The sequence below is a fragment of the Oryctolagus cuniculus genome, chromosome 2, assembly GCF_051225735.1.
Source record: "Oryctolagus cuniculus isolate XC-2025 breed Fujian yellow rabbit chromosome 2, ASM5122573v1, whole genome shotgun sequence".
NCBI classification, from domain to species: domain Eukaryota; kingdom Metazoa; phylum Chordata; class Mammalia; order Lagomorpha; family Leporidae; genus Oryctolagus; species Oryctolagus cuniculus.
In genome coordinates, this window is record NC_142868.1 from 82,030,308 (window position 1) to 82,054,092 (window position 23,785).

Below are 23,785 nucleotides of genomic sequence, written 5' to 3' on the forward strand. Positions count from 1 at the left end.
TCTAATCCTGATTTCTCAGAAGCTTGGATCAACAGCTTTCCTGGAACTCAGCTTGGTGATGTGGAAGGTTGGCGTGAGTGACTCCATTTTGATTTTTAGCTTGGTCTGTGGGGGCCCAGCACAGAAGCCTAATCCAAAAACAATGGCCTCCTGTACGTTTAACCAAGGGAAGTTCCAAAACAAAACACAAGCCAAAACAAAACACAAGCCACTGCCGAGGCAAAAGCTGGTATCTGGAAAGTAAAAGCGGAGCTTGGAAGGAAAGTGATCAAGGTTGTTCGTCATAGGCTTTTGGGTTCTCTGACTTTTCCCGCTGTGTGTGTGAATGACTGTGAGGACGACTATTTACTTTAAAAATTGTGGACAGCCGGCGCCGCTGCTCACTAGGCTAATCCTCCGCCTTGCGGCGCTGGCACACCGGGTTCTAGCCCCGGTCGGGGCGCCGGATTCTGTCCCAGTTGCTCCTCTTCCAGGCCAGCTCTCTGCTGTGGCCAGGGAGTGCAGTGGAGGATGGCCCAAGTCCTTGGGCCCTGCACCCCATGGGAGGCCAGGATAAGTACCTGGCTCCTGCCATCAGATCAGCGCAGTGCACCGGCCGCGGCGGCCATTGGAGGGTGAACCAATGGCAAAGGAAAACCTTTCTCTCTGTCTCTCTCTCTCACTGTCCACTCTGCCTGTCAAAAAAAAAAATGTGGACAAAAATACGTAACACCAGGCTGGTTTAATGAGGCCAGAACACGATCCAGGTCTCCCATGCGAGTGCAGGGACCATCACCTCTCAGGGCTACAAGCAGGAAGCAGGAATCCTGCAGAGCCGGAAATCAACCTCTGATGCTCTGACACAGGACACAGACATCTTAACTGCAAGGCTGCCGGCCACTCCCAGAGTCCTTCTTGCCTGTTCCCCTTCTTTCGCACAGGCCCTGCATGAGAAGGTAGCCAAGAAAAAGACCTCTGCTTCACAAAACTTCAGTTGCCTTTTGTGTCTCCACTATGGCCCATACGCATCTGTTTCCTGTGACTACTGTAGCAAATGACCACAAACAAACTGGGGGACTTGAAGCCACAGAAACCTATTCTCTCCTAGTTCCAGAGCCAAAATCCAGGTGTCAGCAGGGTCACACTGCTCCTGAAGACCTAGGGGAGGCTTCTGCTGCCTCTTCCTGCTTCGCGGAGCTCCAAGCACTCCTTAGCTTGGGGCCCCATCACTCCAACCGCGCTGTGACCTCACTACTTCCTCTCTGCCTCAAAATTCCCTCTACCTCTTTTTTTTAAAGATTTGTTTATTTTACTTGAGAGTCAGAGTTACAAAGAGAGAGGAGAGGCAGAGAGAGAGAGAGAGAGAGAGAGAGAGAGAGGTCTTCCATCAGATGGTTCACTCCCCAATTGGCCACAATGGCCGGAGCTGTGCCGATCTGAAATGAGGAGCCAGGAGCTTCCTCTGGGTCTCCTATGCGGGTGCAGGGCCCCAAGGACCTGGGCCATCTTCTGCTGCTTTCCCAGGCCACAGCAGAGAGCTGGATTGGAAGTGGAGCAGCCGGGACTCAAACCGGCTCCCATATGGGATGCCGGCGCTTCAGGCGGTGGCTTTACCCACTACACCACAGCGCCGGCCCCTCTACCTCTGTCTTACAGAGATACTAGTGACGGCATTTAGGGCCCATGCAAGTAATCCAGGATGATCTCCCCTAGCAGGACCCTTAACTTAATCACATCGGCACAATCCATTTTTGAGGATTAGGAACGGGACACATTATTTGCAAGCCACTTTTCAGGCCATGATGCGATTCCTACATCATTCCACGCTAGGTCTGTGCTCTCCTGGAAGGAAGAATGCCCTGTCAGCATCATCACCTCCCTCCACTCCCAGAGCCCAGGTCAGGTCTCCTCCTGCCGTGGAATCGAAGCCAGCTCCACCTGGAGGCAGCTGCAGGGACCCTCAGGTCCCTCCTTCATCCAATGAGGAAGCCGAGGTGGCACGGGTAGGGGACACCCGAGGTCCTGCAGCTCCTTAGGAACAGCTAGCTCTCCTGATTTCTGAGCTGCAGCTGCCTCACAACCCCCTGCCCATCACTCAGCATGGCCCCCTTCTGTCTTCATCACGCCCCCAATCCTTTCTTCTGTGCGGGCATAAATAACCGTGCCTTCCAGTCTGACCCCACAACTACCTCCCTGTGTTGGTTAACTGTGCCAAACTCCAGTCACTTTCTTGTTCCATGTTCCCTCCGAACTCCTGTGTTAAGCTGGGGCTGGGTTCATCTCATCTACTGGTACTCTTTAAAACGCTTCGAGTTTTGGGTTCTATCTGCAAGTTTAATCCAACATCTTCTACGTCTTTGATATCTTTCCCCACGCTACTCAGCTCATAACCTCCCTCTCCTCCATTTCTCTGTCCCTTCCTTCCTCCCTCCCCCACCTCTCTCTCTCTCTCTCTGACACACACACACACACACACACACACACTGCTATCAGTGCTTCTTAAATGCTGTTGACCAAAGCATCACATTACAGGAACTACAGTCAGACGCGCCTAGCCTGAGAAACGGTGACCAAACCTTTCACATCGCTAACGTAAAGAAGGTAAAGCTGTGTTGAAAATCACCGAAATGCCAAAGGCACCCAGAGCCTCTCATCTGCCTGAAAGAGCAGCTTTTCCAAAATGAACGCACAGGAACAGAGTCGTTTTGAATTTGCGGCGTTCAGAAACTGGACTGAACAAGAAAGCATCAGCCTGGAAGCCGGTCTCATTGTGTTCATTGCGGAGCTTCCCGGTTCTCTCCTCAACGCTCCTCACCCCCTTTAAATCCTCCACAGTCCGCTAAGGCTGGATGACAGACGTGCGGAGGCCAGAAGGTTGGCCACCCCACGGGCAAGGAGGACATCACACCGGGGAGTGGAAGGAAGACCCGCCCCCTGTCCAGCCTGGAGGAAGGAGGAGGCATCGCAGAGAGGAGAGCAGGGCTCTTAGAGGCCTGACCCCACTTCCCCGCTGAGAGATGGCACTGGGCAAGTGAACCGCACACAGTGGGAGGAAGACGGCCTCTGCTCCTCTCTAGCCTTCTGGAAACAGAACTCTCTCTGGCTGTCTCACACCACCCTAAAGCCAGGCCACGTTCACTTGGGGAGGGAGGCAGCCAGCAGGGACCGAGGGAGGCCCAGAGGTTTCCCTTTTCCAGGCCAGCACTGACGCTGGCAGCCGGGCCCCGTCAGCACTGGCAATGGCAGCCTGTTTGACTGCAGTCCCAGGAGTCCAGAGCTCAGCCACAGGGGAAGCTCCTGGCCGGGCCCAGGTGACACCGGCCACCCTCCGGGGAGCAGCCTAGCACAAGAGACATCAACCTGAAGCCACAGCCCCTGAATTAAGGTCTCAGGAGCTGCAGTCCCGCCCTCCCCACACACCGATGCCACTTTAAGAGAAGCAGGTGGGGGGTGAAGCGATCCCAGATTCAATCATTGTCTCCCTGGAAAGACTAAGCATTCCTTGAAAGCCTGAACGATCAAATCAGATATTCACTCACAGCAAATGAGACATTCAGTTTTTTCTCTGTAGGTGCTGGGGTGCGTGGGGAGTGCGGGGCGGGGTGGGGGGAAGAAGATCTGGAATTGTACTAACGCAGCTACAGACAAAACACAGACCTGACATTTTCTCTTCATAGCCAAGCTGCAGGGGGAGCTAAGGCTTTTCAAAGCCATTACAACAGCAGGTTCTTTCTTGGGAGGCTCCAGGTTCATCTGAGAACCTGCAAAAAATACCCAGGTAACAGAGAGGACAGAAATTACTCCTCTGAACTACAGGGAGGCAAGTTACCTGCAATGTGTTGCTGATTTATCATACCAGCTGTATGCAAATTAAATCTGAAAACTCAAATTGATTTCATTTCCAGTCACTAACCATCCAGGTGGCTCGCTGCCTTCATTGGAATTGACGTGGGGGTTAATAATTCTGCCCTGTGACTTCCACCCCTTCAAAATCTGAAGCCTTGCTATTCCTGCTGATAACCTGAGTGGGGTGGGGGAGCGGGGGCGCAGGGAGCAGGAAGCAGGGCCCTGATGAGTCATCCAGGAGATGAATTTTTCACAGCATCCTCCCCTCCCGCCCGAGCAGGGTCTGTGATCACGTGGGCAGCCAGCAGCAGGTGCACCTGAGTGACACAGCTGCACAAGGTGGAAAGCAATGAAGCCCCATCCCACGCACAGAGGTTTCTCTCTCCTGGGCAACTGGGTCCTCTTGACACAGGCTTTGCCCCAGACCAGAAGCCCAGACAGAACAAACGCTGGCGGAAGCTCATGCCACCCTAGGTCTCTTTGCTGTGGATCCGGGGGAGAAAGTGTTGGGCACTAACTCCCAGGGCCCTGCTGCCATCAGGTGCGTGGTAGACAGATGGGTGGCTGTCTTATTCAATTCCTGGGGAGAGAAACCTCAGCGCCTCACCAGCGAGCACCTGGCACTCCAAGCTCCGGTTATGAGCTGTCACCCAGCTGCCCTTCTACAGAGAACATATGGGGTTAACTGATTTTTCAGCTCCCCTGAGGGTGCAGGCAGAGCTGTGTTTGACAAGGAGCGTGGAGAAGAGGTTACAAAAATGATTTGTGAAAATGAGATGAGAAGTGACTCCTCTTCAGCCGCCCCGGTGCGACTGAATCTGCTTCCAAACATTCTTTTTCTGGATTCAGTAGCAAATATTTGGCTTCGGTCCCATTGTGAGACCGTAGGATCCCTGCCGCTAACAGGGAGGAGCCTCCAAGCAGCCCGAGGTCCAAGGGTTCCTTCTATGGATCTTCAACACATTCCCAGGATGCACATTTTTCCCTTGAACCAATTCTGCGGAAGGTGGCTGGAATCGCCAATCTGTGTCCAAAGCATTCCACCAAGGAGCCTCCCGGGACAAGGTGGCAATGTCCCTTGAGCAGGTAGATGACTGGGTTGGAGTTTGTCTACCTACACCATTCTGGTCAGAAAGGATGCTTCCGAGCCTTAGAAAAACAACAAGGCTACTTCCCTTCAGGGAGCCATGCGTCAGATCCGCGGGTTCAATTTGGAGGGACTCTTTCCCCAGGCTTTGGAATCCCCCGACCCTGCTGCTTGCCTCACTGGGCACCCCGAGTAAGTTCCTCCACCTTAAAATTCACTGGCAATGAGAGGCAGACAAGACAGGAAAAGTCCCAACTGTGCCAGGTACTAGCTACCAGCTCTGAGTAAATTATCATCCTTTCTTTATCTGTTTAAAGGAAAAAATGGTATCGGGGGCCAGTGTTCAGGTTATGCTGTTACTAGCAATGCCAGCCTCTCATATGAAAGCAGCCATATGAAGTGGCTGCTCCACTTCCAATCCAGCTCCCTGCTACTATGCCTGGGAAGGCAGCAGAAAATGACCCAAGCACTTGGTCCCCTCCTACCCATGTGGGAGACCTGGATGAAGTTCCAGGCTCCTGGTTTCAGACTGACCCAGCCATAGCAAGAGCAGACATCTGGGAAGTGAATCAGCAGATAGGATCTCTCTCTCTCTCTCTCTCTCTCTCTCTCTCTGTCCCTCTCTGTAACTCTGCCTTTAAAAATAAACAAATAAATCTGTTCTTTTTTTAAGGGTACCGTTATGGCAGTTTCACGGGTTGTTGTGAATATTAAATGAGAAAATCATGTATGTAGGTATGTATGTGTGTGAATCCCTTGGAACATAGACTGGAACGAAACTCTCAACTCAGTGGCGATTCTGTTGTTCTTGTTAAAAATTTTTAAAGCAGCTTATGATTAAAATATGTTAGCCGGCGCCGCGGCTCACTAGGCTAATCCTCCACCTAGCAGCTCCGGCACACAGGGTTCTAGTCCTGGTTGGGGCGCCGGATTCTGTCCCGGTTGCCCCTCTTCCAGGCCAGCTCTCTGCTGTGGCCTGGGAATGCAGTGGAGGATGTCCCAAGTGCTTGGGCCCTGCACCCGCATGGGAGACCAGGAAGAAGCACCTGGCTTTGGATCAGCGCAGCACCTGCCGTAGTGGCCATTTAGGGGGGTGAACCAACGGAAGGAAGACCTTTCTCTCTGTCTCTCTCTCTCTCACTGTCTAACTCTGCCTGTCAAAAAAAATAAATAAAAATAAATTAAAAAAAAAAGTAATACAATTAGAACCCAAGGCACAGGAGTAGCAACTCTGAGGAGGAATCGTTGCCGGAAGAGACGTGAAAAAGGCAAAAACAGATTGGCATCAAATTGTAGCAGGCTTTGCCAGCCGTGCTACTCATGTGGGCTTCACCCTTGGGACAGTGCTGTTCAAAGTGCGGCCCACAAGTCGTCTACACCGGAATAAATTAGAGCGTTTGTTAGAACGGCAGGTGCCTGGCTCCCCTCCAACTCCCTGAAGCACTTCTGGAAGGACAACTTCCAGGGATGCACTTGTTCCGCCAGCTCCCCCAGCGACTGTGGCGCACACTCTGAAGTTTGAAAACCACTGCTAAGAGACCACGGGGACCTTTCGAAGCGCTGGAGGCAGTGGAAGGTTCTAGTGAACACCTCGATTTAGAAACAGGAGGAGCTCAGGATGCCTAGAGGCAGGATGGGGAACTAAAGTACAACAGAGGCCCTCAGGGCCAAAGGCCAACACAGGACACATTTTGATATGGTGTGAATAGGCAGGCAGCTAGTCAGGCCTAAGTGAGCCAGAACTCTTGCCAGTGCTGCCATGTAATGTCAGTCTAAAACGCCCACCTTCCCATGATGCATCTGTGTCTCATCTGGGACCAGGAAGGAGGAGACGCCATGATAACCACATGGATATTAAACTCCATGTGGGGCTGCCATAAAACTCCCAGATGGCTTCGTGCATGTTGAAACCCCACTGCACTTGTTTATCCAATTAAGCCACCATCCTCTTCCTCACAAAGGATGCTGAGGAGGTGGCAGAGCCCTCTTTTTGCCTCTGACCACGGTTGGGAGTACTATTTAGGGTCTCTCTCTCTCTCACCAACCCTCTGGTCCACTCCTGACAGGTGTTTCTCCATGTGGGGCGGCCCTCACTCACGTCTGAACGCCTGTTCACACTCTCTCATCTTTACATAAACCCTGTTCTCACTGCGTACCATATATATGCCTCTGCTTATCTCTCTGACGGGCAAGAACCTGGATTGAAAATTAGAGCAGCAGGCCCACAGCAGTCCCAGTTAGAAGGAGGTAACAGACCAAGGTCACAGAAATGGGGCCCAAATACCCAGGGTATGGAGGTGAAGGAAGGGTGTGGCCATTTCTAGTCCTTTCTGGAGGGGCTGAGAGTGAATAAGCGCAGTTAGACATTAAACGGGGGTAAGTAATTCATGAACAGATTTGTAAGGGCAGCTAGCAAGTTGGTTGGAACTGTTGCTTTCTGGGACACTACATGCGGGTGGGTGACAGACTACCTTCTTTTGAGAGGTAGCGGCTACTCCCCGCTTCCTTTATTTGACTTATGGAGAATCTGTTAGGATACCCACCCACCCAGCCACACCACACAAAGGAAAATCAATGTGCCCCACACCTTGTGATCTAGAAAAACAGTGACAGAGATCATGGCCCCAAGGCAGGAAGAGCCTGCTTTACTCAATAAGGTGGTAAGCTCCAGAAACAGTGGGCCATCTCTTGGGGGAACACTGCAAAGGAAAACAGTGTTCTCAAGGTGGAGCAGACCAGAGCTAGAGAGGCAGGAAAGAGACGGCACGGGAGCTGGTAGCCCTCTTCCACTTCCCCCTCCATTCTTCTAGACTCTTCCTGACCGCGTTTTCCAGCCACCCAGCTATGTGCATGTATTGCATTAGAATATGAATGAGAAGCCCTTCGGGAGAATTTTATGCTGTCATGGCAACAATCACTATGGCAACTGTTAATTAATTGGATGCTGATGAAGTGGAGGAAGAAAAAAAGCCAACCAGAACGGATACAACTCTAGAGGAAGTCATGGTGCGTAGTAATTATATGAATTTCATTCAGCAAAGGCATGCAGCAGGTCAGAAATGCAAATACTCCCCTCCTCCCCCGCAGCCACCACCTACTCAGAGAGGCCTGCTTGCAGATCAGAGGAATGTGAATGAGTGGCTCAAGGCCCTGTAGATTCAAAACCACACAGGGCTGGCCCCTCTGCAGCAGATTATCTAGGGAGACCCAACCTCAATCTCACATAGGGTGATGGCTGCTTCTACTAGGAGTGGCCGTGATCAACCCTGATCCAGTACAATCATTGCCTTCGTGCTCCCCGTATAGCAAACGGTACCAGCCAGGCAGGAAAACAGCGTGTGGCCCCTGCGGAGCTGTTCAGATGCCAAGTGTCTTCTGATCAAAGGCAGAGGAAGCGTGGTTTGTCGGTTTGTCACCACCGACTGGAGATGACACCCTGGCTCCTACACACACAGATGGCTCACGGTGCACGAGTCCGGGGGTGGGAGAGGAGAATCCAAATGGGACAGGCGTCAGCTTTCTGTTAAGACAGCGAGGTGCAGAAGGGAAGTGTGGCCTTTGCGGAGACATCCTACAGCTAGCGTCCGCCCACTGTCACCTCCCCTCAACTCCTTTCCCTCAGTTATCCAAATTACACCCAGAGCCCAAGGGACTGGATTTCTTGGATGTGAGTTCTTGTAATTCCCATTCCACCTGCAGGCTGAGATGAAAGCAGAGGCAGTAGTTAGGAAAGGCTTAGCATAGTTCCAAAGCCCTTGCGTGGCACCCCTTCTACCTGGTTCAAGAAACCATGGCAAAAAAAAAAAAGGACAGTGGCACACATATGTGCAGTGCAGACAAGCGGAGGCCCCTGATTCTGAGCTGTGATGGGCTTTCTACCCTTGTAACCATGACATACAAGTTTTATAAATAAAAGTGTTTGAAGATGGGATTTGGAGAGCAATTCCTAAAGCTGCAACTTCAGCCACAACTGGGGCAGCTCTGCCTCATAAACTCACAATCTGAAAGACCCTGTTTATATTAACAGCATTATCAGGGGCTGGCGCCATGGCTCACTTGGTTAATCCTCCGCCTGCGGCACCGGCATCCCATATGGGCACCCGGTTCTAGTCCTGGTTGCTCCTCTTCCAGTCCCGCTCTCTGCTGTGGCCCGGGAAAGCAGTGGAGGATGGCCCAAGTCCTTGGGCCCTGCACCCGCATGGGAGACCAGGAGAAGCACCTGGCTCCTGGCTTCGGATCGGTACAGCGCCAGCCGTAGCAGCCATTTGGGGAGTGAACCAATGGAAGGAAGACCTTTCTCTCTGTCTCTCCCTCACTGTCTAACTCTATCTGTCAAATAAAAAAAAAATTCTCTTTAAAAAAAAAAAAAAAAAGCATTATCATTGTTATCCAAAGCACCTTAGCACATAAAGGCAACCAGGCAAGGTGACACCCAAACATATGCCTTAGCCTTACTCCTACCTGAGACCAAAATGACCTGGTTAATAAACGCTTTTCTACTCCTAAAAATGTTTCCGAGAAAGAACAAAAAAACCACCTAATCTTCACCCTGCGCTTGGGGAGGATTAGGGAGAAATTCCAAGCCCCCGAAGTGCATTCGCATTCCCCTTCTTATCCTTAGCTCCCCATCACACTGCACACAAAAGCTGATGTTTGCAATATGAACCTGGAACAAAGTACACATCTGGTCAACCACACAAGGAGGGGCTGCTTTTCATCCATACAGCCAGCCCTACAGGGTCCAGATTTCCTTGCTTGTTTCCAGATAGCGAATTACTGTTTGTGCTGATAGAACTGAGGACAGAGCAGAGGAAAGGAAAAAGAAGAAAGACGCACATGCAACCATAATAATCCTTGCCATCTGGCCTGACTTTTCTGTCTTCCTGACAAATACCCAAAGCACCCAGGAGAAGGAGCGCAGAAGGCAGTGATAATAGGCAGAATACACATCATTGGTTGCTTAAATGATTGACTGACAAAGTCCATTCAGTCTGTGATAAAGGAAACCATAAATGCCTCCCTTGACCTCTGAAATATTTGAAATTACTAAGCGATTACCTCATTCTTGTTGGAGAGATCATTAAGGGCGCACCATACAATTTGCAGAATGTCAGGGTTTGTAATAAAATCTCCAGGAGATTCAGGAAGGGGGTTGGGTTGGAATGCAAGGGAAGGTAGCTGCAGGCATCCCTGCTCCGCTGGCCTGGAAGCCATCTCACAAAATAGAATCAAATGGCCATGCACTTGGCCTTCTCAGGGACGGTTTCCTCTCCCTTAAAACTGAAGCCATTTTTACCACAAGCATTCAAAAGAGGCTGCCCCCTGTAGCACCTTAGCACCTTCCCTGTTGTTATTGTCACTGTGATTCATTCAGACACACCATTTCTGCATGTCAGAAGGTGGCAAAGTGGCCCACTCATGTGTCATGATGCTCTGCACGGCTTCAGTGTCCGACCAGTGTATTGCCACTGCAGGTCAGTACACTTAAGACACAGCAGAGGGCCGGTGCCGCGGCTCACTAGGCTAATCCTCCGCCTTGCGGCGCCGGCACACCGGGTTCTAGTCCCGGTTGGGGCGCCGGATTCTGTCCCGGTTGCCCCTCTTCCAGGCCAGCTCTCTGCTGTGGCCAGGGAGTGCAGTGGAGGATGGCCCAGGTGCTTGGGCCCTGCACCCCATGGGAGACCAGGAAAAGCACCTGGCTCCTGGCTCCTGCCATCGGATCAGCGCGGTGCGCCGGCCACGGCGGCCATTGGAGGGTGAACCAATGGCAAAGGAAGACCTTTCTCTCTGTCTCTCTCTCACTGTCCACTCTGCCTGTCAAAAAAAAAAAAAAAGACACAGCAGGGAAAAATGGATTTCTCAGGGTCCTTATTGTGGCATAGCAGGTAAAGCCAACACCTGAGTTGCCAGCATCCCAGGTGAGTGCCAGTTCACGTCCCAGCTGTTCCACTTGCAATCTAGCTCCTTGCTGATGGCTTGGGGAAAGCAGAGGAAGATGGCCCGCACAGAGGAAAATGGCCCCTGTACCCATGTGGGAGACTCTTGGCTTCGGCCTGGCCCAGCCTGGCCATTGCAACCATCTGGGAAGCAAACCAGTGGATAGAAGCTCTTCCTCTGTCTCTCTTTCTCTCTCTGTAACTCTTTCAAATAAATGAATAAATCTTATTAAATAAAAATTGATTTCTTTCACTTCCTCCTGCTCAAGTGAAGATATCAAGAGATATTAGGAAGAGAAAAAAATGCAGGTAGATCAGTTCCCTTTTGTTTTGGATTTTTTTTTTTTTCATTTTAGGACTACTTTATATCACAGTATGGTCAAAAAAACCAGAGTCCTACTCCACAAAAAAATGTAACTTGCCAAAGAAATATATATACAAAACCTCCACTTGCAACGGGTTAAGCTACCACTTGCAATGTCAGCACCTCATATAGGAGCACCAGTTCAAGTCCCAGCTGCTCTGCTTCCAATCCAGTTTCCTGCTAATGTGCCTGCAAAAGTAGCAAATGATGGCCTAAGTTCTTGGGCCCCTGAAACCCACATTGGAGACCCAGATGGAGTTCCTGGCTCCTTGCTTTGGGCTGGTGAAGACCTGGCTGTTGTAACCATTTAAGGAGTGAACAAGCATGGATTAAAATGTGTGTGCGTATGTGTGTGTGTGTGTGTGCACACATGCACCCATCTACACCACCTCATTTTGTTTAAAGGCCCAGGTTCAAATTCTGGCCCCACCACTCCCTCCATTTCATACAAGATATTTAACCTAGGTAAGCTTGGTTTAAGTACCTCTAAAATAGGTATACAGGTGGTCAGCCAAATGCTGCTGCTACAGGGACATACTCGGCTCCCCACCCAGGAGACAGTGTCTTGAGACATCGCCCCATGACAGCAGAGAGTACCTCGTCACCCCATGTCAGCAGGAAGTAGCTCTAAAGACAGATCATCTGAACTTTTAGGGCTCCTGAACTTTTAGGGCTAATGTAATCCCATACAACTCCTGCTTTATAAAAAACAAAAGGGGGGAATGTTAATAAAATGGCGAAGTCTTATCTATGGCGCGATCTATACCCTGGACACCATCCTAGGCTCTAGCCCCCGCCACCATTGCTGGAAGCCAGGTGACCACATGGCCCAGTCACCAGTGTCAACTCCATCTCCATTCTAATGGGATTCACTGCTCCTACTTCCCTGCCCACCCCCTGGTAAAGTTTTAAGAGGACTTGTTCCTGAACACGTGGCTCTCTTTCCCTCCATCTCCTGATCTCTCTCTCTCTCTCATGCTCTCCTTCTCTCTCTTTTCCTTCTTTGCCCTTTCCCTCCAGTCTTGTTGGGTTTCCCCAATAAACCCTTTCCCTTAAAAAATAAAAATAAATAAATAAATAAAGTAGGTATAATACTTAGGCTTATTATGTGATGTCTAGAAACTCAAATGAGATCATGGATGCAAGCATAAATTTATACACACATACATACATACACACACTCATGCATGTGTCTATGCATGCACATTCATATAATGATCTGCGTACACACACACACACACACACACAGATGGGAAAGTACACTCTGTAAACGCTGGTGCCCAGCTCTGCAGCAGGGCAGAGACAAAGGACAGGCCCTGATTTCCAGGAGCGTGCTGCTCAGCTCAAGCGTTCTCTCGCCTGCCACTCTGCACTCTGCACACTTGGACACTGTTCTCAGAAGTTACACAGCCTTCTTCCTGTGCTGCTTGACAGCAAGATTCTGGATCAGCTCTGGAGAATTCTTGAGGACAAGACTCTTTGAAGTTTAGCCTCTTCTTTCTCTGCATCTCACATGGTCCAGCATTCAGTTCTGCCTCATTCCTTTTCCCCAATGGCTCCTTTAGACCTTTCTTTTTTTACCCACAGGTAGAACTGTACCCACCTCTAGAAATCCTGCTTCCCAGTTCTCCACCATCTTCGGGTTTTTTTTAAGATTTATTTATTTATTTGAAAGTCAGAGTTATACAGAGAGTGGAGAGGCGCAGAGAGAGAGAGGTCTTCTGTCAGATGGTTCACTCCCCAGATGGCCGCAACGGCCAGAGCTGAGCCAATCTACAGCCAGGAGCCAGGAGCTTCTTCTGGGTCTCCCATGTGGGTGCAGGGGCCCAAGGACTTGGGCCATCTTCTACTGCTTTCCCAGGCCACAGCAGAGAGCTGGATCAGGAGTGGAGCAGCCAGGACTCAAACCAGCACCCATATGGGATGCCGGGATTGCAGGCAGAGCCTTTACCCCCTATGCCACAGCGCCAGCCCCTCCACCATCTTTGACCTGAAGGTCTTCATGGAATGTAGTAACACAAGTAGACTGGACCTGAGAGAATAAGGAAGCCAGTATGAATGGCTCTGAGCAGATAATAATAGATCAAGGGTGTGGCTGTGAGGATGGGTGAGTGGGTGACTCTCATTGAGCTCAGCAAGTCAAGGAAGTTTGCAGTCAGCTGGGTCATTCTCTTAGACATGGTGGCTGGCAGGGTGATGGCTGCAGCACGACAGGACAGCAAGACCAGGAGAAAGGAGCGGAAGTGCTTAGTTGAGTTAGGGGCATCTCATTTTGCAAATCAGCTAGCCTCTTTCTCCACCAAAAAACTGATTCCATCGCCAGAGAGCTCCTTCAACATACACCTATGTGCACATCATTCACATGCTGGTACTTTAATGCTCACTTCTTATTTAACTTAAAATCTCTTCTCACCTGGGAACATGTCCCATAAGTTAATTTCAGTCTTGCCAACATTTCTAGACTCCATCTTTTTTTTTTTTTTTTTTTTTTTGAAAGAGAGAGGTAAAGACAGAGAGAGAGGTCTTCCATCCGCTGGTTCCCTCCCCAAATGGCAGCAATGGCTGGAGCTGTGCTGATCCGAAGCCAGGAGCCAGGAGCTTCCTCCAGGTCTCCCACACGGGCACAGAGGCCCAAGGACCTGGGCCATCCTCCACTGTTTTCCCAGGCCACAGCAGAGAGCTGGATCGGAAGTGGAACAGCTGGAACTCGAACCAGCACCCATATTGGAAGCCAGCACCTCAGGCCCGGGCCTTAACCCACTGTGCCACAGCGCCAGCCCCTAGATTCCATCTTTTGATACTACTCCTTTTACCGAAGACCTCTTTCGACCTCAAGTTCCCCTGGTGCTACCCATCTCTCCTGTCTTGAACAGCCAACCTTCTCAAATACTAACCCGCCCTGGCTGTCTCTATTTCTTCTCTCCCTGGTCACTCTCCATTCAACCCATTACAGTGGAGTGTAGGTACATTTCTTATTGTGTATATATATCCACTCGGGAATGAACTCTATGTGAGTCTGAATTCAGCATTTTTTCAACTTTAGCATATAGTGCCAATGGTTTCCAAATTACCAACGTGTAATGCCCATGAGTATATATGACTGTACTAGTTGCTCTACATCCTCACTTGTACTAGTGTATGTATTTGTACAGTGGCTACAGCTGACAGTTCTAACATTAATGGAGTCCATGTTTTCTCTTTATTCTTTCCTTGTAAAGTCCTGCCTAGAAAGGGAAGGAAAACAATCTCAGGGCCTATGCTGTGGCACAGCGGGTTAGGCTGTCATCTGCAACACCAGTATCACATACCAGAGTGCAGGTTCCTGTCCCAGCTACTCTGCTTCTGACCCAGTTCCCTGCTAATGTGCCCAGGAAAGCAGTGGAAGATGGCCCAACTACTTGGGCTCCTGTTACCTATGTGGGAGACCAGGATGGAGTTCCTGGCGCCTTCTATTCAGCCAAAACTGGCTATTGTGGCCATTTGTAAAAAGAACCAGCAGATGGAAGACATTCTCTTTCTCTTTCCCCACTCCCACCCCCACCCCACCACTCTGCCTTCCTAATAAATAAATAAATAAATAGATCTTTAAGGGAAAAAAAAAACTTGCCTACGCCAAGGTCATGAAGTGGTTACCTACATTCTGAAAGCTTTATGTACCTTCCACAATTAGATCTCAAGTGCATCTGGATTCGATTTGTGTGTACATGTAAGGTAGGATAGTATCTGATTTTGAGTCCCTAGGCTCCAATACAGCACCTGGAATTTGGTTAATCCTTAATCATTTTGTCAGAATTAATTGACGAGATACCATTTGGGAGCCATGGTAGGGAAAAGCTAAATTTGCAGCAGGGCTCTGTGGCCATACAAATCTTCCCTGAGGATGTTATACAGCCTGGGTTTCTGTACCTCTGATGGCTGTCCACCTGCTACACAGCCAGCTTCTAACAGTCCTTCATCCAACCCTTCATCTTCAACCAGAAGCCAAAATCTCTGCATTTTTTTTTTGACCACTATACGATGTCATCTTGGAAAAAATATAGCCACTTCACATTCCAATATATATTTCTTGGGACTAAAAAGATTCCAAAAATCCAAAAGCATATTCAGTCATAGAAACAGACCACATGGAAAGTAGCTATGTTACTTCAAACCTTTTCTAAATAAGTCGTTTTTATCAAAACAGAGATGATAAAGTGCCATGAATAGAAAGCCAACTGTTTCTCATTTCCTAGAGGCCCCTTTTAAGAAATTTCAAAAAAAGATGTGATTGTGTCCCAAATTGGAAACGAAACTCACCAGGCACTGTGGTTTGAGCCTGCTGGTATATTAACACGATGCACTGTAGTCTCTAAAACTGAAAAATGTTGAAGCATAATACATACAAGGTGACAAGATGAAAAGGATGTGATAAAATCTTAGTCTTGATCCAAAAGGGAGCAGAGAACCATGTTTGGGCCTGATGAAAAAAGATGCAATGGCCAGATCAATCACAGCAGAGAAAATTATTATTTCAATGGCAAGAGAGATTTCTGGAAAAAAAAAAGAGTTGGTCTAAAATGGTAGCCTGAGAAATAGAAGAAAGAGCAACACTAAATGCATAGTTTAAGAAGAGTCTGTCTTGGGGCCGGCGCTGTGGCGTAGCCAGTAAAGCCACCGCCTGCAGCACCAGCATCCCATACAGGTGCTGGTGTGAGTTCCGGCTGCTCCACTTCAGATCCAGCTCTCTGCTGTGGCCTGGGGAAGCAGTGAGAGATGGCCCAAGTCCTTGGGCCCTTCACTCACGTGGGAGACCCAAAGGAAGCTCCTGGCTCCTGGCTCCAGATCAGCTCAGCTCTGGCCATTGCGGCCAGCGAATAGAAGACCTCTCAGTCTCTCTCTCTCTGTCTCTCTCTGTCTCTCTCTGTCTCTCTCTCTCTCTCTGCCTTTCTTTCTCTCTGTGTGTAACTCTTTCAAATAAATAAATAAATCTTAAAAAAAAAAAAAGAAGAGTCTGCCTTTAGCGTTACATCTGGCGTTCTGTGGACAGAACACAGGACAGAGAATGATAAACACTGCTGAGAGTTCCTTGACTTGTGATGGTGGAAAAGCAACAGCTCTGACCACTGGAGAAGCAACCTAGGCCCGGGTGAGTATGTTAGTCATTTTTTTGTTACTATAATGAAACCCAGAGGCAGGCTAACTTTATAAGGAAAAGAGGTTTATTTGGCTTACAGCTTTGTATTTCCAAGGGTAAGGTGCCAGCACTTGGTCTTCCCTGGTGAGGACTTCATGGCAGATGGCATCACGACGGTGAGAGTACGTGCGGAAGGAAGAGGTCACATCTGGAAAGCAAGCGAGGGTCCCACAATCCCTTCCAAGGGCATACCCCACAATGAACTGAGAACCTCCTCCCCTACAAGGCTACTCCTCTTAAAGGTTCCACAGCATCTCTCAGTGTCACTGCTTTGAAGACCACACTTCCAACACATGAACCTTTGGGAGACACACTCAAACCATATCCACACCACAGCAGCAAGAGTGAAGGAGATAGGAGCCGGCACCGCGGTTCACTAGGCTAATCCTCCACCTTGCGGCACCAGCACACCAGGTTCTAGTCCTGGTCGGGGCGCCAGATTCTGTCCTGGTTGCCCCTCTTCCAGGCCAGCTCTCTGCTGTGGCCAGGGAGTGCAGTGGAGGATGGCCCAAGTGCTTGGGCCCTGCATCCCAAGGGAGGCCAGGAGAAGCACCTGGCTCCTGCCATCGGATCAGCACGGTGTGCTGGCCACAGCGCACCGGCCGTGGCGGCCATTGGAGGGTGAACCAACGGCAAAGGAAGACCTTTCTCTCTGTCTCTCTCTCTCACTGTCCACTCTGCCTGTCAAAAAAAAAAAAAAAAAAAAAAAAAAAGAGTGAAGGAGATAGGCCGGCACCACAGCTCACTAGGCTAATCCTCCACCTGCGGCTCCAGCACCCCAGGTTCTAGTCCCGGTCGGGGCACCGGTGGATTCTGTCCCAGTTGCTCCTCTTCCAGGCCAGCTCTCTGCTGTGGCCCAGGAAGGCAGTGGAGGATGGCCCAAGTGCTTGGGCCTTGCACCCGCATGGGAGACCAGGAAAAAGCACCTGGCTCCTGGCTTCAGATTGGCGCAGTGCGCTGGCCATAGCAGCCATCTGGGGGATGAACCAACAGAAGGAAGACCTTTCTCTCTGTCTCTCTCTCTCACTAACTCTGCCTGTCAAAAAAAAAAAAAAAAAAAAAAAGAGTGAAGGAGAAGATGAGCAGCTCTGTGATTCTCTACACCGCCCCTGTGAGCTGACAGTGTTCAGCCATGCTGTGTGATGTGCTGGGCAGACAGACAAGAAACCAAGTGCCACGAGTCAGCCTCGACACTGGGAGTTCTCTTTGAGAACCAAGATCCAGCCCAGAGCCTTATCACGCACCCCCAGGAGTGAGGGACACTGGTATTGCACGGAGTCGCTGCCCTCCTACCAGGCTCCCCAGGTGCCTGACAAGGTGACAGAGGAACTCAGGTGACGTAACGGAAATGGACTCCTGTGACCTGATAAATATTGATAGAACACTTGTTGCAGATGCTTGTGACAACGGGCCAAACACTGTGATTCCTCAAAGTGCCTTGAAATTCACAGCAGTCAGAGGGTCTGAATTCAAATTTACACTCTGGCCCTTATTAGCAGGAGAGACCTATGTTAAGTTGTTCGCTCCTTCAAGCTTCAGTTGTCTTATCTGTCAAAATGAGCGTCTTGATGGAGGCCTGAATTCCTTCCAGCTCTGAAAGTCCATGGCGCATTCTCTGAGGACATTTAGCTCCTAGCGGGGTTCAAGTCAGTCAGCTCTCATCATCCATCATTTCTCTGTCTGGGGTTTTATTTCCCTAATCAGATTCAGATAAATTTTCAGCCTCTCTCTGTCTCTTGCTTGCAATCCAATAAAACCTATATGGATTTGTTTTGTGTTTCATTTGATGTCATTATTCATTCAAATAATCACTGCCTATAGCATAATTAGCTATTAAAGAGCTACAATATATGGCTTTCAAACTCACATCCTATTTCTCTGAGGTGGACTGACTCTAAGCCAATTAAAATGTCACTGAATTTCAAATACGATTTTTTAAATGCAGCAGACTTGCAAGACTCCCTCCTGACTATACTATGCCAAGAACACTGTCAACTCCTGCTGATCCCGGTGCAGACAAACAAACAACCCCAACAGTGGTTTTGAAGGCAGAGGCAAACGCCCCATTCTTGGGATGGCAGTACCACCTCATGTACTGACTTCTAAGGGGTCCGTAAGATGCTGCATCTGACATCTCCCAATTACTCCCAGAAGGACAGAGCAGCATCCTGGATCCACGAGGCCTCTCAGTCGGCAGCTAGGAAACATGAACCATTCTCCTTTGTTCACTTGTGTCCATCCTATCCATATAGATACGTCTCTTCCTTCTTCTAAAATCCTGCCCCAGTAAAAATAGAGAGGGGTTCTCTAGCCGTTGACCCAGATCCTAACTGTTAACCTCCTTGCTTCTTAATCCTGGACCCTACACTTTAAGACTTAAATCAGCAGACTTTGGTTCTAATCTTTCAGAGGTCTCCCACCTGGACCAAGACCATCAGTCTAGAATCTGTTGATGAGACAATCCAAACCCAACCTGGCCACCACCACCCCCCATCACACCTGCCGTCACCTAGGTATTCATCTCACCTGCATCTACTCTCAACTCTGGCAGATGATCTATGAATGCCAATGGAGTCAGCTGCGGGGCTTCTTGGTATCGATGCCAGTTTGAACTAATTACTATGTTTTGGTCACTTTAGTTTTCTCAGAACCAAGAGTGTCTACAGGGTCTAACACCATCACAGGACCAGACAGATGCTCCCGGGTGGACATCCTGGGCACTCAGGTCCCCTGACATGGGTAGCCACCTTCCGCAGCCAGCCAGGAACCCAATAAAGAGCATCAAACCATATGGGATTATCCATGTCTGTTCTTCGTTTTGACACCTTTGGAATGTGTGTCTTTCTTGTCTTTTGCTGTTAAAATGTATACATCTTAAGCTAAAAACTATGTGCATTTCCTTTCAGTCACAGAATTAACTCCTCACTGTGATTCATCATTACCACACTAGCTATGAAAAGGTCAAATCAAGGGACTGGCATTATGGTGCAGGGGTTAGGCTGCCACTTGCAACTCCAGCATCCTGTATCAGCACTGGTTCGAGTTCCAGCTGCTCCACATCTGATCCAGCTTTCTGCTAGTTTATCTGAGGAGGCAGTGAAAGATGGCCCAAGTACTTGGGTTGGCTGCCACCCATGTGGGAGACTAAATCACACCAAGATTAACAGGTAGCAAGGACTGCATCTCATGACTCCAACAAAGATCTCAATCAAGATCTTGCCCATGGGGCTGGTGCTGTGGCATAGTGGACTAAGCTTCCGGCTGTGGTGCTGGCGTCCCATGTGGGTTCATGCTCCTCTTCCAATCCAGCTCTCTACTTGTGGCCTGGGAGGGCAGTAGAAGATGGCCCAAATGCTTGGGCCCCTGCACCTGTGTGGGAGACCCAGAGGAAGCTCCTGGCTCCTGGCTTCAGATCGCCCCAGCTCTGGCCATTGGGGCCATTTGGGGAGTGAACCAGCAGATGAAAGCCCCTTCTCTCTGTCTTTCCCTCTGTCTATAACTCTACCTCTCAAATAAATAAATAAAATCTTTTTTTTTTTTTTGAAAAAAAGAAAGGGATCTTGTGACAAAAGAGATGGAGATACAGAGACAGAGATAAAAAGAGATACGCAGCGGGGAGAGAATCTTACTTCTGCTGGTTCACCCCCAAATGCCTGCAACAGGTAGGCCTTGGGCATGCTGATGCTGTTATTCAGGAGTGTCATTCGGGTCTCCTACAAGCTCAAGTACATGGGCCATGCTCCACTGCATTAGCAGGAAACAGGATCAGAAATAGCATGGCCAAGAGTGAAGCCGGCGCTCCGCTATGGGACGCCAGCAGCGCCAGCAGCAGCTTCACGTGCTGAGCCACAACACAGCTCCCCGTGCCCAGCCTCACAGGATGAATGATGCTGTCTCCACAAACCAGCCTGTCCCGCCAGCTCCACACATGGAAGTCTTCCTGGCTGAGAGAACGGCCCCCTGCCAGCGCTACACAAGTCAGGCTAACAAGAATTTCCACGGCAGTGCTCGCGACTTTGGACCCGTGAGCCAGCACCTCTGGCTGGAGGCACGTCCCATGTGAAATGAGAGGCTCTTTCTGGCCTGGCATAAAATTAACTGAAGTATTTCCTGCTCTTTTAGAAACAAATCTTTCCGCTCTCCCTCCAGGTCCTGCTTCCGGACAATCAGATTTTGTCGTTAGGCCTGTAAATATTCCTCACGTTCAAGGTGATGAGGCTCAGCCGAGAGCCTGGGAGATTCCCGAGAACAGCTCAGGCAGGAAAACCAAACCGAGTCTTCTCTCCTGGGCATCAAAATACTCCTACTCAGAATCCAGTGGTTACTGAAAATTGCAAGGGGCCTTTTAGGCTCCACAAGGGACTGTGACTCCCAGAGAGTTCCCAGTCCACTCCGGGGACTCAGATGGGCCTGAAGCACTCCAGCGAGGGAGCAGCTGCCGTGCTTGGTACCCTCGGAACAGCACCAGGTGCTCCAGGAGCTCTGAGCAAAGTGGGCCTGGCCTGGAAGTACCAGGGAGACTTCTAAACAAAGCAGCTGGGAGGCGGCATTCCAGACACGAGCAGAAGGCAGGCAAGGCAGTGGGTACTTGGGGGTAGTGAATAACTCTAACCCCTCTGGAGTGTACTATGCAAGGGAGTGTGGAGGGAGTACTAAGAAGTTACAGTGCCTGCAGACTCTCCATCGTGAATGAGCCTTCATTTGACCTCTGCTGCCTCACTGGCCAGGAGAATGGAAGAAGCACAGGCTCCTTACGTTGTTCGGAAGTTACTTGAGCAACACTGATTTAACACTGGCACCTTGTCCCGGTTTCTATTAGAGGCCACTGCGATGCCATCCTTTGACTGGATGTCTCTTACCAGACCCAGTTCCGTGAGGGCAACGACTACTTCTTACTCATCTTTGAATCTTCAGTGCCCATAACAGAGTGAGGGCCCAGTGGTCATTGAATGGATTAGCTAATCAATGAGCTAATGATGGATAGGATCATGCATCCCTACTCCTCTTGGTCACTTGTGTTGTGCAAAAGATCCTGGAGACAACTGCGTTTCACATGAAGAGACATTGTCCCTGGTGGCAAAGGTGGTGGTGGTAAAAGTAGCAGAGAACCAGAAACTGCCATTGTGTATTTCGGTGGTACCCAACAGCAAAAGGCTCCTTTCTCATGTCCAGACTGCCGGACACCCATGCCATGAAACACGCCAAGAGTCCAAGCAAAAGACTTCAAGTGGAAGACGTCTTGCCAGCCAGCACCTGACACATAGCCTATCGTCAAGATTGCCTCTCAGCGGTTTTGTAGCAAAACACTGGGTTTCGTAAATTACTGTCCCAGTGAAGCGGACGGGTCATCTGGAATTTGTAGCTGGCTTGTTCGGCTGTATCCAGGGAAGCGGGGCTGGGGAGCAGGCTTGGCTCAGCTGCCTATAATTTTAAGCACTTAATGGGATGATAATTTGCTGTTCAGTGTATTCATTTTGAAAAGCTTCACTCATTCACAGGGGAAAATGAATACAACCAAGCCTTTTTGCTCCAAATCTGTGAAAACATCAATATCCTTCCACCGGGGAAACAGGTGGTTAAGAAGCCATGGAAATATGGAAAAGCCTGCTGGGGTCCCTCAGAACATGTGCATGTGGTGTGGTTACTTGTATTAATTCACTGTTAGAAATGGCCTATAGTGGGGGCTGGCGCTGTGGCGCAGTGGGTTAACACCCTGGCCTGAAGCGCCAGCATCCCATATGGGCAGGGGTTCGAGACCCAGCTGCTCCACTTCCTGTCCAGCTCTCTGCTCTGGCCCAGGAAAGCAGTAGAGGATGACCCAAGTCCTTGGGCCCCTGCACCCACGTGGGAGACCCAGAAGAAGCTCCTGGCTCCTGGCTTCGGATCGGCACAGCTCTGGCTGTTGCAGCCATCTGGGAAGTAGACCATCGAATGGAAGACCTCTCTTTCTCTGACTCTTCTCTCTCTGTGTAACTCTGACTTTCAAATAAATAAAAGAAAGATAGAAAGATATGTCCTATAGCAAGAGCTAGAATGCTGCTTTCTCTGCACTGTCCACCCCAGTTCTCAACAGCACCCCCAGGAGACTCCACTGAAGAGACACAAATGAACAGAGGTGTATGTGTGTGTGTGTGTGTGTGTGTGTGTGTGTTTTCTACATTTGTGTATATTGAGGTATCAGGGATGGCGTTTTCTGACAAGGCCTTCTGTGAAACAGTAGTCTAGAATATTTTCCACTCAAAGGCAAGCTGTTTCTAATGACATTAATTTAGTGGATTTCTTTCTTAACGCATCACATGCCTTCTCAGGTACTCCCCTTTTCTCTTTCTTTTCTTGCATACAGAAATGAACTCTAAAGAAATCAGGTTGGTTTTTATATGCATTGTAAGTTCCTCAAGGTGGGTCATGTTTCTTTTTTAAGATTGGTTTATTTATGTATTTATTTGAAAGGCAAAGTGACAGAGATAGGGAAAGACAAAAAGAGAGCTCCTACTTGCTGATGCATTTCCCAAATGGCACACACCAGGGCTGGGCCAGGCTAAAGAGAGGAATCTGGAACTCCATCTGTGTCTCTCACATGGGTGCAGGGGCCCAAGCGCTCGGGCCTTCTTCTACTGCCTTCCCAGGCACATTAGCAGGGACCTGGATCGAAAGCAGAGTAGCCAGGACTCAAGCCAGCACTCTGATGTGGGATTCTGGCCTCTCAAGCCCAGCTTAACAAGCCGCACCACACCACTGGACCCAAGGCTGATCGTGATTCTACAATGCATGTACACAAAGCCTAAAGATGCCGAAACATTAGTATTTTGTAATAACAAGCAGCAAATGCATGTTGTTAGTCTACATGAAGTAGAAATGAAAATGGCAACAGTGGGGAAACTAGAGTCAGTAAGAGATCAGGACTTTTGTTTTGGAGAAGGAAAGAGACAGAGTACTCTTCTCCTGGTTCTCTCTCTGCATGCCTGTAACAACTGGGGCTGAGCTGAGGCTGACACCAGGAGCTGGGACCACAATCCAGGTCTCCCACTAGTGTGGCAGGAACCAAATTACTTAAGCCCTTACCACTGCCTCCCAGAGTCTGAACTGGCAGGAAGCTGGAGCCAGGAGCCAGGACCAGGAACCAAACTCAGGCGTTCCAATGTTTGGCTCGGCTAAATGCTCACTCCTCAAGCTTTTTTCTTTACCAAACCTAATATAAAGAATATCAACATTTTCTTTTTTTAAAGATTTATTTTTTTTATTTGAAAGAGTTACATACAGAGAGGAGAGGCAGAGAGAAAGAGAGGTCTTCCATCCGCTGGTTCACTCTCCAGATGGCCGCAATGGCCAGAGCTGTGCCAATCCGGAGCTAGGAGCCAGGAGCCAGGAGCTTCTTCCAGGTCTTCCCACGTGGGTGCAGG

The 23,785-nt window shown here is 49.5% G+C and overlaps 1 long non-coding RNA gene across 2 annotated transcripts in view; it reads right to left on the reverse strand.

Moving 5' to 3' along the window:
- Positions 1 to 23,785, reverse strand: part of LOC138848502 (uncharacterized) — a 77,674-nt gene that overhangs the window by 39,805 nt on the left and 14,084 nt on the right. Inside the window, exon 1 of one of the 2 annotated variants that reach the window (XR_016230001.1) lies at positions 3,637 to 3,819. The exons of the other annotated variant lie outside the window; for it this stretch is intronic. This is a non-coding gene — a long non-coding RNA (uncharacterized LOC138848502). Of the gene's footprint in view, positions 1 to 3,636; positions 3,820 to 23,785 lie in introns of those variants that run through there. 2 annotated transcript variants of the gene reach the window in all.